This window comes from Anabrus simplex, chromosome 1, assembly GCF_040414725.1.
Source record: "Anabrus simplex isolate iqAnaSimp1 chromosome 1, ASM4041472v1, whole genome shotgun sequence".
NCBI classification, from domain to species: domain Eukaryota; kingdom Metazoa; phylum Arthropoda; class Insecta; order Orthoptera; family Tettigoniidae; genus Anabrus; species Anabrus simplex.
Genome location: NC_090265.1, coordinates 525304698 through 525321784, shown reverse-complemented (window position 1 = coordinate 525321784; position 17087 = coordinate 525304698). Strand labels below are relative to the sequence as shown.

The 17087-nt window shown below is 43.5% G+C and overlaps 1 protein-coding gene across 6 annotated transcripts in view; it reads left to right on the top strand.

The window, feature by feature from the left end:
- LOC136857082 (uncharacterized) overlaps positions 1-17087 on the top strand; it is a 138921-nt gene that overhangs the window by 67768 nt on the left and 54066 nt on the right. For 2 of the 6 annotated variants that reach the window (XR_010858504.2, XR_010858505.2), the window contains exon 3: positions 16076-16314. The exons of 3 other annotated variants lie outside the window; for them this stretch is intronic. The gene's annotated coding sequence lies outside the window, so the exon portion shown is untranslated. The remainder of the gene's footprint in view (positions 1-16075; positions 16315-17087) is intronic. One more of the 6 variants, XR_010858507.2, reaches the window with a different exon arrangement.

The window sequence follows — 17087 nt, the reverse complement described above, 5'->3', positions numbered from 1 at the left end:
AGCTGGGTGGACTCAGGATATCTTATTCATAAGTTAGAAGTAACAGACATGAAAGTAGCAAGAATGATTGCTGGTACAAACAGGTGGGAACAATGGCAGGAGGGAACTCGGAATGAGGAGATAAAGGCTAATTTAGGAATGAACTCGATGGATGAAGCTGTACGCATAAACCGGCTTCGGTGGTGGGGTCATGTGAGGCGAATGGAGGAGGATAGGTTACCTAGGAGAATAATGGACTCTGTTATGGAGGGTAAGAGAAGTAGAGGGAGACCAAGACGACGATGGTTAGACTCTGTTTCTAACGATTTAAAGATAAGAGGTATAGAACTAAATGGGGCCACAACACTAGTTGCAAATCGAGGATTGTGGCGACGTTTAGTAAATTCTCAGAGGCTTGCAGACTGAACGCTGAAAGGCATAACAGTCTATAATGATAATGTATAATGTATGTATGTATGTATGTATAATAATAATAATGCTCTTAAGAGATACGTACCACAATGCGGGAATTTTGCTCTGAAAATGTGTTCTATACCATTGCAGTAAATATACCGGTGGGCGTCTCGCACAGTAAGACGCTCTTAAATGCCAACAGAGTGCTCTGGAATTCGATTCTGTGGCCTTCATCATAGCGGAGTATCACCTAATCGTCCGGATCCATGGCTAAATGGTTAGCATGCTGACCATCGGGGCAAAGGGTCTCCAGTTTGATTCCCGGCCGGATCGGGGATTTTAACTTCCTCTCGGTCGGGGGCTGGGAGCTTGTGTCGCCTTCATCATTAGAATTCATCTTAAGTAGGATCTCATCCTTCACAAACGCGTAGCTCGCCTATAGGGCGTCAACTCGAAAGACTTGCGCCAGACCTTTCCCAAGACCAGACGCCGTTATTAGCACCGAATTAATTTCGCAATACAGCCAGTCTTACTTCCACCGAAGTCCCAGCCACATTCATGGCTTTGACAGTATTAAAACTATTGAGGTATAATAATTTCGTGTGGCTATTTTTTTTTTTTTTTTTTTTTTTGGCTATTTGCTTTACGTCGCACCGACACATATGTCTTACGGCGACGATGGGATAGGAAAGGCCTAGGAATGGGAAGGAAGCGGCCGTGGCCTTAATTAAGGCACAGCCCCGGCATTTGCCTGGTGTGAAAATGGGAAACCACGGAAAACCATCTTCAGGGCTACCGACAGTGGGGCTCGAACCCACTATCTCCCGATTACTGGATACTGGCCACACTTAAGCGACTGCACCTATCGAGCTCGGTGTGGCTATTTCTAGCCGAGTGCAGCCCGTGTAAGGCAGACCCTCCGATGAGGGTGGGCGCCATCTGCCATGTGTAGGTAACTGTGTGTTATTGTGGTGGAGGATAGTGTTATGTGTGGTGTGTGAGTTACAGGGATGTTGGGGACAGCACAAACACCCAGCCCCCGAGCCATTGGAATTAACCAATGAAGGTTAAAATCTCCGACCCGGCCAAGAATCGAACCGAGACCTTCACACCAGGCAAATGCTGGGGCTGACCATTCAGCCAACGAGTCAGACAACTATTGAGGTCTGGGTGGTGTTGAAAACGATTAGTTAGTCTGAGCCTGGAAAGGCAAGCAAAGGCAATCTATCTCACTCCCCATATTGCCTAGTACGGCTGTTTTTGGCACCGCTATCGGCTTTTACTGTTTCCCATAACCACATAATCTCTGGGAGTGCTATTTGAAGATCCAACTAGCCTCTGGGCTGATGACCTAAAAGACAGACAGACAGACAGACAGACAGACAGACAGACAGACAGACAGACAGACAGACAGACAGACAATCTCGGCTTAGATATATCATTATGATTGTTGTGAATTCTTCTTCAGCCCCAGTAAGACGTATGTCCCACTAACTTGTATATGTAGAAACTGTGTGGATTATTTATTTATCGAATAGTTTCAGTGTCTGGAGTGTTCGGCTCGCCTAGTGCAGGTCTTTCTTTTTGACACCAATGGGCGACCTGCACGTCAGGATGGGGAAGGATAATAATAATAATAATAATAATAATAATAATAATAATAATAATAATAATAATAATAATAATAATAATAATAATAGTGAAGTAGGGAGAGGGTGAAACCCGGTGTTGGTACGTAGCCTACTCCTGTCGAGTAACACCCAAAGGGTCTGCTCAAAATTTCACATCTTCGAAGAACAAATCACCACCAACAGCGTCATATGCCCCCTATGAACACTCCGGGGAGGTTTGGAATTTAATCCAGACTTTTGACACGCAATCTAGTGTCGTACTTACACCTCATATTCAGTACAGTATTCTTCTTCTTATTATTCTGACGATATCTTCGACTGTATTCTCCAGTCCATCCTGCCCCTAGTACATTATTCCCATCTTTCCTACATGATAACTGAGACCTTTCATGTCTTCATAGTGTTAATAAAGGGATTTTATATTTTACTTGTTTTACTATTTACTTTACGTCGCACCGACACTGATAGGTCTAAACCATTTCAGGGCTTCCGACAGTGGGGTTCGAATTGCAAGCTCAAAGCTGCGTGACCCAAACCGCACAGCCACTCGCTTGGTATAAAGTAAAATCCCTATTGGGGTAATCATATTGACGAGATTGTAAATAAAAGAGGTTGTAGTAAGGATGTAAACAAGAGGGTGTATACATCACTGGTAAAACCCCAGAGTGTGATTCCAGTCACGGGACCTTCCCCTAGATTACTTCATTCCAGAACTGGAAAAGATCCAAAGGAAAGCCGCACGATTTGTTCTGGGCGATTTCCGACGAAAGAGCATTGTTGCGAAAATTTTGCAAACTTTAGGCTGGGAAGATCTGGTAGTAAGGAGACATACTAGTCAACTAAGCGGTATGTTCCGAGTTGTCAGTGAGAAGATGGCATGTTATGATATTTAGTAGACGAATAAGCTAAAATAGAGTTTTAAAGTAGGCTTTTTTTCTTTACGTCGCACCGACACAGATAGGTCTTATGGCGACGATGGGATAGGAAAGGTCTAGGAATGGGAAGGAAGCGGCCGTGGCCTTCAGTAAGGTACAGCCCCAGCATTTGCCTGGTGTGAAAATGGGAAACCACGGAAAACCATCTTCAGGGCTGCCGACAGTGGCGTTCGAACTCACCATCTCCCGAATGCAAGATCACAGCTACGTGGCCGCAAATAGAAACGCACTCAATAAATATTAACAAATACTGGAAGATCCTTATAATCAACAAAATGATCCTGTAACAAAAGTATTTGGGAAATATACCAAGAAATGAACTGTCATTTGTAGTGAGAGTGGTGGTGATGGTGGTGCTGGTGGTGATTACCGACGACAAGTTACGGTACCTATATATATGTTGGTTTTGTGTATAAACAAAAATTTCAGAATTTCACCATCGACATATTGGCCCTGAGTTGAATTCGTGTGCGTAATACTGTAGGTACCTTTTTTATTCACTTATTATTATTGTTAGGCTTAATTATACTTTGACTTGTGCAAACACACGCTGCTTATCTATGCCTTACATTATCGAGCACATTTACCCTTTAACTCGTGTCCTCATCCTGAGGAAATGCAGCTCTTTTCAGGAGGTGAGCTGCATGTACCATTTTTACTCCATACCAGCCCCCCTGCCATTCTTAAAACTTCTGGCAGTATCGGGAATCGACCCCGGTCCTCCGAGGAAGTGCTAATCGTTACTCTACAGAGGCGGCCACTTTGCACGTAGTTATTGCTATCCATAGGTAACAGATTGTCTACCAATGTAAGCCTGCTGTAGAAAGTTCCGAAAGAATGCACATGACCTATAACAATTGGTGCGACGAAATACAGCACGAGGCTACCATCAGTAATGGAAATGGTACACTAGGCCGCGTTCAATCCACACATTCTTTCACCTCGTCATGACATCGCCGCTTGAACTGTGGCTGTCAGTGGCGTATACTGAGGGCTACCAAGGCTATCGGGAAAGCCCTAACCTCGAATGAGAACGATGTAAATCTATAGCACATTATAATGTAAGCATCTAACACACTGTTCCATTTACAAATCTTGAACGCAATGTGGTAAAAAGTCGCTCGTATTTCAGTGGCTTGGTTCTAAAAGGACCAATGTCGAGAAACCTGTTTCCGAGCTATGAACATTTGAAGTTTTGCTTATAGTTTTCTAAGTATTTTTTTTTTCAAAAACTAACTTTAAATAACTTTACACTCTTTGTGGAAATCACCTGAATAAACAGCGTTTTTCTATCGTATTCTCTAAAAATTCCAGGTCTCTAATCTGTATCGGTAATCTAACATTATTGGCAAGGGCTTATTTAATTAAACGTTAACTGTTAGTTGAATATTTATCAGAGACATTGGTAGTTTTAATATATTGTAGACCAGGATAAAATGCATTTTTATCTGTTAATATCTCGATTTCGATAAAAAATGACATTGGCCCTTTTAGAACCAAGCCACAGATTTCTGAGTGCAAGGCATCGGAGAAAGATAATGCAACCCAGGCACTTCCGATAGGAGCGGTGACCGGGGCGGGGGGGGGGGGGGGGGGGGGGGGGGGGAATAGGTATGCTAGGCTTCGGTCGGTCTGATCGCCTCTGTTAACGAAGGAGAGTTAGGTCAAAGACTCGAAGTTCTCCGGAAGTTTCCGAATTGACACATGCGTTCCTCATCGTATATACTTTCTCACCTCATACACAGGTAACAAAATGCTGGTATTCACTCCCTTTTGCTCCTACATCCTTGTAGAAAGACACTGCAGGGGTACTGTTATAGGAGTAATACGGTTTTCTTTTTATAGGTAGATCTGCTAACATGAAATGCAATCTTTCACGTTTAGTGTTCTCTTTGGTTGGTTGGTTGGTTGGTTGGTTGGTTGGTTGGTTGGTTGGTTGGTTGGTTGGTTGGTTGGTTGGTTGGTTGGTTGGTTGGTTGGTTGGTTGGTTGGTTGGTTGGTTGGTTGGTTGGTTGGTTGGTTGGTTGGTTGGTTGGTTGGTTGGTTGGTTGGTTGGTTGGTTGGTTGGTTGGTTGGTTGGTTGGTTGGTTGGTTGGTTGGTTGGTTGGTTGGTTGGTTGGTTGGTTGGTTGGTTGGTTGGTTGGTTGGTTGGTTGGTTGGTTGGTTGGTTGGTTGGTTGGTTGGTTGGTTGGTTGGTTGGTTGGTTGGTTGGTTGGTTGGTTGGTTGGTTGGTTGGTTGGTTGGTTGGTTGGTTGGTTGGTTGGTTGGTTGGTTGGTTGGTTGGTTGGTTGGTTGGTTGGTTGGTTGGTTGGTTGGTTGGTTGGTTGGTTGGTTGGTTGGTTGGTTGGTTGGTTGGTTGGTTGGTTGGTTGGTTGGTTGGTTGGTTGGTTGGTTGGTTGGTTGGTTGGTTGGTTGGTTGGTTGGTTGGTTGGTTGGTTGGTTGGTTGGTTGGTTGGTTGGTTGGTTGGTTGGTTGGTTGGTTGGTTGGTTGGTTGGTTGGTTGGTTGGTTGGTTGGTTGGTTGGTTGGTTGGTTGGTTGGTTGGTTGGTTGGTTGGTTGGTTGGTTGGTTGGTTGGTTGGTTGGTTGGTTGGTTGGTTGGTTGGTTGGTTGGTTGGTTGGTTGGTTGGTTGGTTGGTTGGTTGGTTGGTTGGTTGGTTGGTTGGTTGGTTGGTTGGTTGGTTGGTTGGTTGGTTGGTTGGTTGGTTGGTTGGTTGGTTGGTTGGTTGGTTGGTTGGTTGGTTGGTTGGTTGGTTGGTTGGTTGGTTGGTTGGTTGGTTGGTTGGTTGGTTGGTTGGTTGGTTGGTTGGTTGGTTGGTTGGTTGGTTGGTTGGTTGGTTGGTTGGTTGGTTGGTTGGTTGGTTGGTTGGTTGGTTGGTTGGTTGGTTGGTTGGTTGGTTGGTTGGTTGGTTGGTTGGTTGGTTGGTTGGTTGGTTGGTTGGTTGGTTGGTTGGTTGGTTGGTTGGTTGGTTGGTTGGTTGGTTGGTTGGTTGGTTGGTTGGTTGGTTGGTTGGTTGGTTGGTTGGTTGGTTGGTTGGTTGGTTGGTTGGTTGGTTGGTTGGTTGGTTGGTTGGTTGGTTGGTTGGTTGGTTGGTTGGTTGGTTGGTTGGTTGGTTGGTTGGTTGGTTGGTTGGTTGGTTGGTTGGTTGGTTGGTTGGTTGGTTGGTTGGTTGGTTGGTTGGTTGGTTGGTTGGTTGGTTGGTTGGTTGGTTGGTTGGTTGGTTGGTTGGTTGGTTGGTTGGTTGGTTGGTTGGTTGGTTGGTTGGTTGGTTGGTTGGTTGGTTGGTTGGTTGGTTGGTTGGTTGGTTGGTTGGTTGGTTGGTTGGTTGGTTGGTTGGTTGGTTGGTTGGTTGGTTGGTTGGTTGGTTGGTTGGTTGGTTGGTTGGTTGGTTGGTTGGTTGGTTGGTTGGTTGGTTGGTTGGTTGGTTGGTTGGTTGGTTGGTTGGTTGGTTGGTTGGTTGGTTGGTTGGTTGGTTGGTTGGTTGGTTGGTTGGTTGGTTGGTTGGTTGGTTGGTTGGTTGGTTGGTTGGTTGGTTGGTTGGTTGGTTGGTTGGTTGGTTGGTTGGTTGGTTGGTTGGTTGGTTGGTTGGTTGGTTGGTTGGTTGGTTGGTTGGTTGGTTGGTTGGTTGGTTGGTTGGTTGGTTGGTTGGTTGGTTGGTTGGTTGGTTGGTTGGTTGGTTGGTTGGTTGGTTGGTTGGTTGGTTGGTTGGTTGGTTGGTTGGTTGGTTGGTTGGTTGGTTGGTTGGTTGGTTGGTTGGTTGGTTGGTTGGTTGGTTGGTTGGTTGGTTGGTTGGTTGGTTGGTTGGTTGGTTGGTTGGTTGGTTGGTTGGTTGGTTGGTTGGTTGGTTGGTTGGTTGGTTGGTTGGTTGGTTGGTTGGTTGGTTGGTTGGTTGGTTGGTTGGTTGGTTGGTTGGTTGGTTGGTTGGTTGGTTGGTTGGTTGGTTGGTTGGTTGGTTGGTTGGTTGGTTGGTTGGTTGGTTGGTTGGTTGGTTGGTTGGTTGGTTGGTTGGTTGGTTGGTTGGTTGGTTGGTTGGTTGGTTGGTTGGTTGGTTGGTTGGTTGGTTGGTTGGTTGGTTGGTTGGTTGGTTGGTTGGTTGGTTGGTTGGTTGGTTGGTTGGTTGGTTGGTTGGTTGGTTGGTTGGTTGGTTGGTTGGTTGGTTGGTTGGTTGGTTGGTTGGTTGGTTGGTTGGTTGGTTGGTTGGTTGGTTGGTTGGTTGGTTGGTTGGTTGGTTGGTTGGTTGGTTGGTTGGTTGGTTGGTTGGTTGGTTGGTTGGTTGGTTGGTTGGTTGGTTGGTTGGTTGGTTGGTTGGTTGGTTGGTTGGTTGGTTGGTTGGTTGGTTGGTTGGTTGGTTGGTTGGTTGGTTGGTTGGTTGGTTGGTTGGTTGGTTGGTTGGTTGGTTGGTTGGTTGGTTGGTTGGTTGGTTGGTTGGTTGGTTGGTTGGTTGGTTGGTTGGTTGGTTGGTTGGTTGGTTGGTTGGTTGGTTGGTTGGTTGGTTGGTTGGTTGGTTGGTTGGTTGGTTGGTTGGTTGGTTGGTTGGTTGGTTGGTTGGTTGGTTGGTTGGTTGGTTGGTTGGTTGGTTGGTTGGTTGGTTGGTTGGTTGGTTGGTTGGTTGGTTGGTTGGTTGGTTGGTTGGTTGGTTGGTTGGTTGGTTGGTTGGTTGGTTGGTTGGTTGGTTGGTTGGTTGGTTGGTTGGTTGGTTGGTTGGTTGGTTGGTTGGTTGGTTGGTTGGTTGGTTGGTTGGTTGGTTGGTTGGTTGGTTGGTTGGTTGGTTGGTTGGTTGGTTGGTTGGTTGGTTGGTTGGTTGGTTGGTTGGTTGGTTGGTTGGTTGGTTGGTTGGTTGGTTGGTTGGTTGGTTGGTTGGTTGGTTGGTTGGTTGGTTGGTTGGTTGGTTGGTTGGTTGGTTGGTTGGTTGGTTGGTTGGTTGGTTGGTTGGTTGGTTGGTTGGTTGGTTGGTTGGTTGGTTGGTTGGTTGGTTGGTTGGTTGGTTGGTTGGTTGGTTGGTTGGTTGGTTGGTTGGTTGGTTGGTTGGTTGGTTGGTTGGTTGGTTGGTTGGTTGGTTGGTTGGTTGGTTGGTTGGTTGGTTGGTTGGTTGGTTGGTTGGTTGGTTGGTTGGTTGGTTGGTTGGTTGGTTGGTTGGTTGGTTGGTTGGTTGGTTGGTTGGTTGGTTGGTTGGTTGGTTGGTTGGTTGGTTGGTTGGTTGGTTGGTTGGTTGGTTGGTTGGTTGGTTGGTTGGTTGGTTGGTTGGTTGGTTGGTTGGTTGGTTGGTTGGTTGGTTGGTTGGTTGGTTGGTTGGTTGGTTGGTTGGTTGGTTGGTTGGTTGGTTGGTTGGTTGGTTGGTTGGTTGGTTGGTTGGTTGGTTGGTTGGTTGGTTGGTTGGTTGGTTGGTTGGTTGGTTGGTTGGTTGGTTGGTTGGTTGGTTGGTTGGTTGGTTGGTTGGTTGGTTGGTTGGTTGGTTGGTTGGTTGGTTGGTTGGTTGGTTGGTTGGTTGGTTGGTTGGTTGGTTGGTTGGTTGGTTGGTTGGTTGGTTGGTTGGTTGGTTGGTTGGTTGGTTGGTTGGTTGGTTGGTTGGTTGGTTGGTTGGTTGGTTGGTTGGTTGGTTGGTTGGTTGGTTGGTTGGTTGGTTGGTTGGTTGGTTGGTTGGTTGGTTGGTTGGTTGGTTGGTTGGTTGGAATCGAACCTGTGATCATGGGTCGGACACCACCACTGATCTGCCGAGAATAAAACCAGCGAACGATGGGTACGACTGTTGGTAATGCTGTAAAATTCAACATTTTAATTTAATAATAATAATAATAATAATAATAGTGCATGGCATCTGTATAGGCTTGGTGGTGATCTAATGAGGATAAAATGAATGGGGAAGACGTGATGAACACCGAGTTCTCAAGCCAGGGAAATTAAAAGTACGAGGGGATTGATTCTAAGAATTGAACCGGGTCCATCGGACCAAAGGTAACCATTCTATTTCCCCCACAAAGCCGGAAATTAATTTTCTAAACCTTAGGTTGCTATCTCCACTCGTCAGGTGTTGATTATTGACAGCATCAGAGGCCAGGTCAGTAGCTTGTAAAACAGCACTGACAATACAGTAGGCTACTATGTTGGCTATTGCCAGCAGCTTAGAACTATTCACAAAACCGACTGTCGAAAAAGGGTAACTACGTAAGTCTATTGGTAGCCCACGTCTTGATCCCAGCATACGCCACTGGTGGCTGTCCAATCCGGAGAAAAAGGGATTTACCGCGCTTAATCTCCAGCGTAGCTGTCCCGCAAAGCCACACCTTGAAATATAATTTTGGGCTCCATGGCTGCCATACTGACGTCATCCTTCTGGCTGAGTTGTTGACGCAGCCCTGACTCAAAGTTTCCAACAGCTCTGTATGATAAATATATAGCGTTGTAAAAAAATACAGTGTGGAAGTGTGATATTTGTACCATCAACATCAGAATTATTGATAGGAGTGTTATAGACCAGTATAGGAAGAGAGAGTAGCATGCATCGCGAGAAGAGTATACGATACCTCTCAGTCATTGAAAACCCCACCTTGGAATTGAGTTACGTTGCACGGAATGTAATGATCTATAGGCCAATTAGAAACACCAAACTTAAGATATGTGGGGCAGCTCGCTGTGACCCGCTTGGCACTGGTGTATGGCAATGAGGAAAGTTTGGTATTGATGGAAGATCAGTGTCATAATCTTATTTTATGGTGCCATGTGCGAATTCCTGGCACTTGTTGATGGTCATCGATTAATTTTCTGTCTGTTGTGAATGAGATATTTCCATCAGAACTAAAACATACCTAACAGGTATAAAAGAGAACTGTCGATATCCGCTACCTCTAACGAATATCGTATTTTATTTTATTACATAATAAAAACATGTTTTGCCCTGGTAAAGAAACAACAGCCGCTGCCGAAGAAGAACATGCAATTCTGTGACAATTGTTCAGAGCAGATGTTGATTTGAATATGACGGTGGGTGTTCCCCAGGTCCCCTGAAGACAAATATACAGGGTTATTCGCCTAAAATGTTGCACGGAAATAACGTCTAAACTATTAAAGATATCGGTATTCTGTTTTCGTATTCGTAAATGACACCCCGAGGCTTGTAAAATAATGTGCTACGTATTCTCATGGGGTGATTAATGACCGATATATTGATACTAACTCCATATTTTCAAATGGAACGGCACAAATTCATACAGCTGGCCTAAAGGTTCAACTGCGTACAAATTCAAATATGTAAGCATTTTCAAAATCGGACAGTTACTTTTTGGGATATGAATAAGAACAGTATGCGCGGTTTTGCATGCCGCATCAGAGAGCATGCAGTCGGGTAAGGACATTTTGACGCACAAGCAGTTTCCTGGGTGTGATTCCCGCCACAGAACGGATACCAGACGTGTAAGAATATCGTACACGTGTGATGGGTTTGCAAAGTGTGCATGACAGGCGAACTTATGACATGACGGGGTGGGCTGATGTTTTTAAAAGGAATAAAATATTTACTTTGACTTCAAAGGAGCATAACGAAAGCCATAATTGCCACTGGTTCGAGTGTACAGTACATACCACTGTATGAATTGAGAAATAAACATAACACAGGACACCTGAAGAGCTCCTTCTAGGAAAGCAAATGAATAATGTCCGAGGTAGACTTCACTGGAGATGTTCCTAAGGGCGTGGGCTCGGGAACATAACAACGTCTCGACAGTGTAATTGTTATGACGCTGACATTTTACATTTGGAGACAGTGTTGGTAACGAGTTCGGTACTTTATGCGACCTGAAAGTGATTATCATGGTGTCCTATGTTCAACACTACGCAAATGCCGGATTGGTATCTTTGAGATAGGCCACGGCCGACGTCCTTTCCAAATCCTTCCCGTTCCTATCCGTGGGGAAAGACGCGAAACTGAGCGCAACCTGTTACACATAGATTTCAGAACAAAACAAAAAGAAAGAAAAAACTTCAATCTCCCTTCCCCGTTGTGTGTTTACCAGTCATACAATAACGTTGCAGACCCAGGGTATGTTACGGTGCATCACATTATGTTTACGATAGCTTACAGTACATGCCTGATATACGTTCTGTGGCTGGAATCAATGCCAGGAAACAGCTTGCGTGCCAATACGTCCTTGGCCGACCACACGCTGTCTGATGCGGCACGCAAAAGCCCAAATGCGGTTTTCATTGATATCTCAAAAAGTACCGTAACTGTCCGATTTTCAAAATACTTCCATATTTGAACTTGTACGCAGTTGAACTTTTAGGCCAGCTGTGTGTATTTGGGTCGTTCCATTTAAAAATATGGAGTTGGTATCAATATCTCGGTTATTAATCACCCCATGAGAATAAGTAGCACATTATTTTACAAGCCTCTGGGTATCATTTACGAATATGAAAACAGAACAGTTTAGACGTTATTTGCGTGTAACATCTTATGTGAATAACCTTTTATATAAGAAATGTTTCACATGAATCCTCAATAGTCTTTCTTCGTTCTGTTTTAGCTGTTCTGCATTGAGAGCTACAATATAACGATTTCTATGCAATATCCTATTATAGAACTGGTAAAAAAAAATGAAATGGCGTATGGCTTTTAGCGCCGGGAGTGTCCGAGGACAAGTTCGGCTCGCCAGATGCAGGTCTGTTGATTTGACTCCTGTAGGCGACCTGCGCGTCGAGATGAGAATGAAATGACGATGAAGACGACACATACACCCAGCCCCAGTGTCAGCGGAATTAACCAATTATGGTTAAAATTCCCGACCCTCCGGGAATCGAACCCAGGACCCCTGTGACCAAAAGCCAGCACGCTAACCATTTAGCCATGGAGCCGGACTATAGAACTGGTGATAGTGCTTTAATGTTTCTAGGAAATATACAAAAAGATATTCATCCCCTCGTAACTCCAATCATAGTAGAAAAATAAAAAGTTCTGAACGTTGAACAATGAATATTGGCAGAAGAAAGAGAAAGGGCTGTAAAAGGCGGGAACATTAAAAGTTCCCTATAACTCGCAAACTTTATACTGCGGCGGTCAGAAGATAACAACAATTGACCATGGAAGGTCAGAGAGGAAAAATGAACGTGGAGAACCAATTCGCTAATAATAATAATAATAATAATAATAATAATAATAATAATAATAATAATAATAATAATAATAATAATAATGTCAGGTCCATTTCTGGTGAGATATAGGGTTTACAGTGAACTATATCTTCTGGTATGCCAGCCATGTGGTGTAGGGGCAGCGAGCATGCCTCTTACCCGGAGGCCCCGGATTCGACTCTCGGTCAGCTTAGTGATCTTAACCTGAATCTTAGGGCTAATTCGAGGTCCACTCAGCCTATGTGAGGATATATAAGGATTTATCTGACGGTGTGATAGAGGCCCCTGTTTAGAAAGCCAAGAATAACGGCCAAGAAGGTGCGTAACATCGTAATGTGCAGGCCTTCAGTCGGTTGGGTAGAGCAAGGCCCATTAGAGCGGTAACGCCTTGGCTTGGAATGGGGAGTAGGGGTGGACGTGTTTTGGTATAGGCTAGAAGAAATATATTATTTCCATTGAGGGGTTTCAATCTCGTCTTTCGCTTCGACAATATAAAAGCGGCTGACTTATAAGCGATTCCTTACGACGCAGCCTGCCCCTGTTGTGAATGTGGTGGAAGTGCCACTCATAGGACCAACTTGTGTGTACATTTGAGTGGGCTTGTCAAACTAATATTTAATAACCTTTTCTGTGTAAGTAAAGAAAGTAAATGGAAATACGCTCACTCCTCCTTTCCCTAGAAAGCCCCTTCACTGATGCCTCGACTCACTATGACGGTTGATGGTGGAGCAGTTGGGAATCCAGCCACCATTCGGTCTGAGCCCTTGTGACGTACCCACTCGGCCCACAGATGTTTGACAAAATTATAACGTGGCGGGTCACTTTAATATTAAAATAAATAAATGATGTATCATTGTTTCTCCATAAACAATATCCCATGGGCGCCAGTCTTCAAGCTTATGGCTTGAAAACGAAAGTTGATAATTAATAATTAATAATAATAATAATAATAATAATAATAATAATAATAATAATAATAATAATAATAATAATAATAATAATAATAATACGTAATGAGACTCAAAAAACTCCCAGGGGTGAGGTGAACGGAACACAAATCATTAAGTACACTAACTTGGAATTTAAGGATCATTAATAATAATTTCAGAACATACAAATTAAAACAGCTATTTATTCGGATGAAAAGCGTGACGTAACGGCGTATTAACGAAATCTGAACTTACGGAAGCAAAAGAAAAATTGAATGAAATTAACTCTAAGAAAATGAACTGTTGCTCGAAGACTTGCAGTAACTTATGCCATAAGCTCACCATATGTAGACTCTGTTGTCTTGAAGCTGATGTGTGGATATCTCGTACCGGCTGCCTCATCTGTTGTTGGATTCCAGTCCTACTTATGCTTTCCTGCCTTTAACACTTTCTACTTTACTCCTTACATAAAGACGTAATGAGCCCTAATTTTAAATGCAAAACCACCATGGGTTATGTTCATGGAGAGAATACACTTGTATTCTTCCGTATTATGGAAGAGTAGCGTAGCTAAACTCATAATAAAAGCTCTCCTCCCCTATAGTAGTCAAAATCGGTCTCCCGTTGATTACCTCTCGTCATTGAGATAACAAGTCCCAATGAGAGTAACTTTTGAGAAGTATCCTACGGTACTACTCAGATGCGAAGTGAACTAAGTTAAAAACTTCTCCGATGTGCAGACGTAGAATCGTAGTAAGAGTGTCTTCCAAGAGTGTCTCAGTGTCTCAGAGTGAGAATAAGAATCAGAATCAGAATGTCCTCTCCAGCTCTTGTCGGCGGGTATATATCGGTTCAAAAGTCTCCTTCCATCAACCATATTACATGGTCCAGTAAGATTCGAGGTCTCATCCCTTCTCCTATGTATTGCTGTGAATCCAACACGTTGCTTCATTACGTTCATTCACATAGGCTGAACTTTCCCGCTGAAATAAAGCGTCAGGTAGCGCAGTTCGAAAAGTGGGCGTTTATAATGTATCAACTGTCTCTTCATGAGGCAGAGAGGGTGAGGTCTCTCGTAACCTAGATGACGTACTTTTCCTGGAAATGGGCTGAAATTAGCCTGCTGACTCTGGTCACCTCACAACGGCTATTGGAAAATTTACTGCAAGTTATAAATATGAATGATGTTGAAATACTTTACCCAATAATTTGTTCGTTCAGAATACGTTATAGCCGCGATACAAAGAAATAAAATTATGATTGAAATGGATGATAAAACCCTATATATATATACATCTTAATTTAAACATGACCTATCAGTGATTAAATATATACATCTTATCAATTAATTATATAGTTCAATAATTGAAAACATGCAGTGATGTCCCAAACATCACACCCTCACATTATTATTATTATTATTGTTATTATTATTATTATTATTATTATTATTATTATTATTATTATTATTGCCGGCCCCGTGGTGTAGGGGTAGCGTGCCTGCCTCTCACCCGGAGGCTCCGGGTTCGATTCCCGGCCAGGTCAGGGATTTTTACCTGGACCTGAGGGCTGGTTCGAGGTCCACTCAGCCTACGTGATTAGAATTGAGGAGCTATCTGACGGTGAGATCGCGGCCCCGGTCTAGAAAACCAAGAATAACGGCCGAAAGGATTCGTCGTGCTGACCCCACGACACCTCGTAATCTGCAGGCCTTCGGGCTGAGCAGCGGTCGCTTGGTAGGCCATGGCCCTTCAAGGGCTGCAGTGCCATGGGGTTTGGTTTTTTTTATTATTATTATTATTTTATTGGAGAGATTCTAACCTCTGTATATGTCCGGCCCCGCGGTGTAGGGGGAAACGCGTTCGCCTGTCACCCGGCGGCCCCGGGTTCGATTCCCGGCCGGGTCAGGGGTTCTTTAATTGTACATTATTAATATCTCTGGCCTGGGGACTGGGTGTTTGTTTCGTCCTTAATGTTCCTTTCCTCACATTAAACACTTTACACTTTCACAATTTCCAAATACACGCAGGTTCACAACATATGGTGCAAAGTAGGGGCAAAAGATCTTCTTAGGTCGACGCCCCGAATAAATAGCATTTTTAAAAACCTCTGTGTATTTTAAAAATAGGACAACTACTGGTTATGTTCAGTAAATTGTTACACAGAAGTAAAAATCTACCGGGTTGTAGCGGCTTACAGTCATGGTTGCAGGGTGCAAAATCGCGGGTGGGGAGAAAGAGGGTTCCCCCACCCCCGACGATTTTACCTCAAAATGTCCCTTCCCACTAAAATTACCCGAGGAGATTCTTTCATTATAAAATAGTGAGAAAAATGTAGAACACACACACACTGTATATTACTGAAATTCGTGTTTTTTACTGTGCATATTTTCATAAAAACATGAGCAACAATAAACATAATATAGAAGTAATAGAATGACTGCCAGACCTTGAGCAATAAAGCAACGTAGTGGTGGCAAGTCCATCTGAAACCCGGGCAAAAATATAACGTACTTGTCATCGCTCAAAGTAGCTCGAATTTACACCACTCCTGTACTTCCTGGAGAGGGTGTGTTTCCGATAGGTAGCCAATAGAACAATATTCACTTAAGAAGTGTACAAATAGAATAACTTTCTAATGTTTATCATTCATTTTATAACAATAGAATTCAATAAAAAGGTTTAAAATGTACATTTTTTCTGGGGAGAGGGGGTAATTTACTTACTGGGGAATTATATACCCCCTCCCCCGTCGGGCCGGGTGGTGCTTGAAACAAACGCTGATAGTTAATCCCAATGATCCATTGGTTCCCTGGAACTCCGAAGTAGAAGGTCCAGTGGATTACAGTCCTACAGCCCAGAGGAATTTACTTCAATTCCACCGGTTGTGAAACTTCCATAATAATTTCTTCCTGGCCACAGCTGGGAAAATATAACCTACTCTCAGGATGTCTTGTTAGTCGATTTTTAAAATGTATCAACTTCTTTCAAAGGAACATTCCTTCCATTGTAAGGCGAATGGATTGTATTTTAATAATTCTTAACAGACACTGATTCAATGTTTTTAAGTTACAGCTTTACACTCACTCCCGTTGCGGAAGACGGCACCTCCTTTCACCCATTCTGCCTTCCTTGGTGATTGCTGTGGTCTTTATTTACGTTGTACCGCTCGCTGCTCGGAATTGGAGAACATTCTACTACATCTAACCATGTGGAGGATTAGTCCTTCTCGTTTGATTGCGAGCCTAACATACGATGGAAAAGAGATGGGAAGATGTATAGCCGCTCAAAAACAGAATGAGCGCATGGTATTGTATGCTCCTCGCATGTAATATTTCATTAGACTTAATTCTAATTATTATCAAAATATAATTTACTTTCCATGTAGATACAAATGCTGTGGATACATCATAACCAGGGCCAGGATTTCGATGTCCTAAAAATGTGTAAAAAAAATTACCTATAAAATATCAGCAAAAATCCAGTAAAATTATCCGAAAACTTTTAAAAATGACGTAAATTTTAAATGAAATTTGACAATTAATTTACTAATTGAGTTGGTATAGACTATAGACTATATTTATGTTATAGACATTACAATAAGCTTTCGGGTTTTTTCCATGTCAAGAAAACAAGGTGAAATTCTTTGCATTTCACAGAGAACTTTGCTCAGCGTCTTCAGGAGAAAATCTCGACTGCTCACGAGGAAGACTTCTCCAGTTGGAGGTGTCTCTCCTGGAATGTGGACATTTCCTAGAAGTTGCGAACAATGTTTCTTTAGTCCCCAGATCGACAAAGCGTTGTGAAGATTCTCAAGTCTCGGTATTGCGATAATATCCAATACCACATGCGTAAATGCTTCAAAATCCTCAAACATTTAAGAAAATGACTCAAAGTAGTCCAATAAATTCCATAGCAAAGTAAAGTCATCTCCGTACAGGCCATGAAAGCCCTTGGATGGGTGCAATGTAAAGGCTTCCACTATCCGTAACCTCGGCACTTGATGCGGTAGAGTAGTAGCTTTACGCCCGGCCGCCTTTGCCCCCAGGAGTTAACCTGGTACTCATTTTTGGTGTAGGCT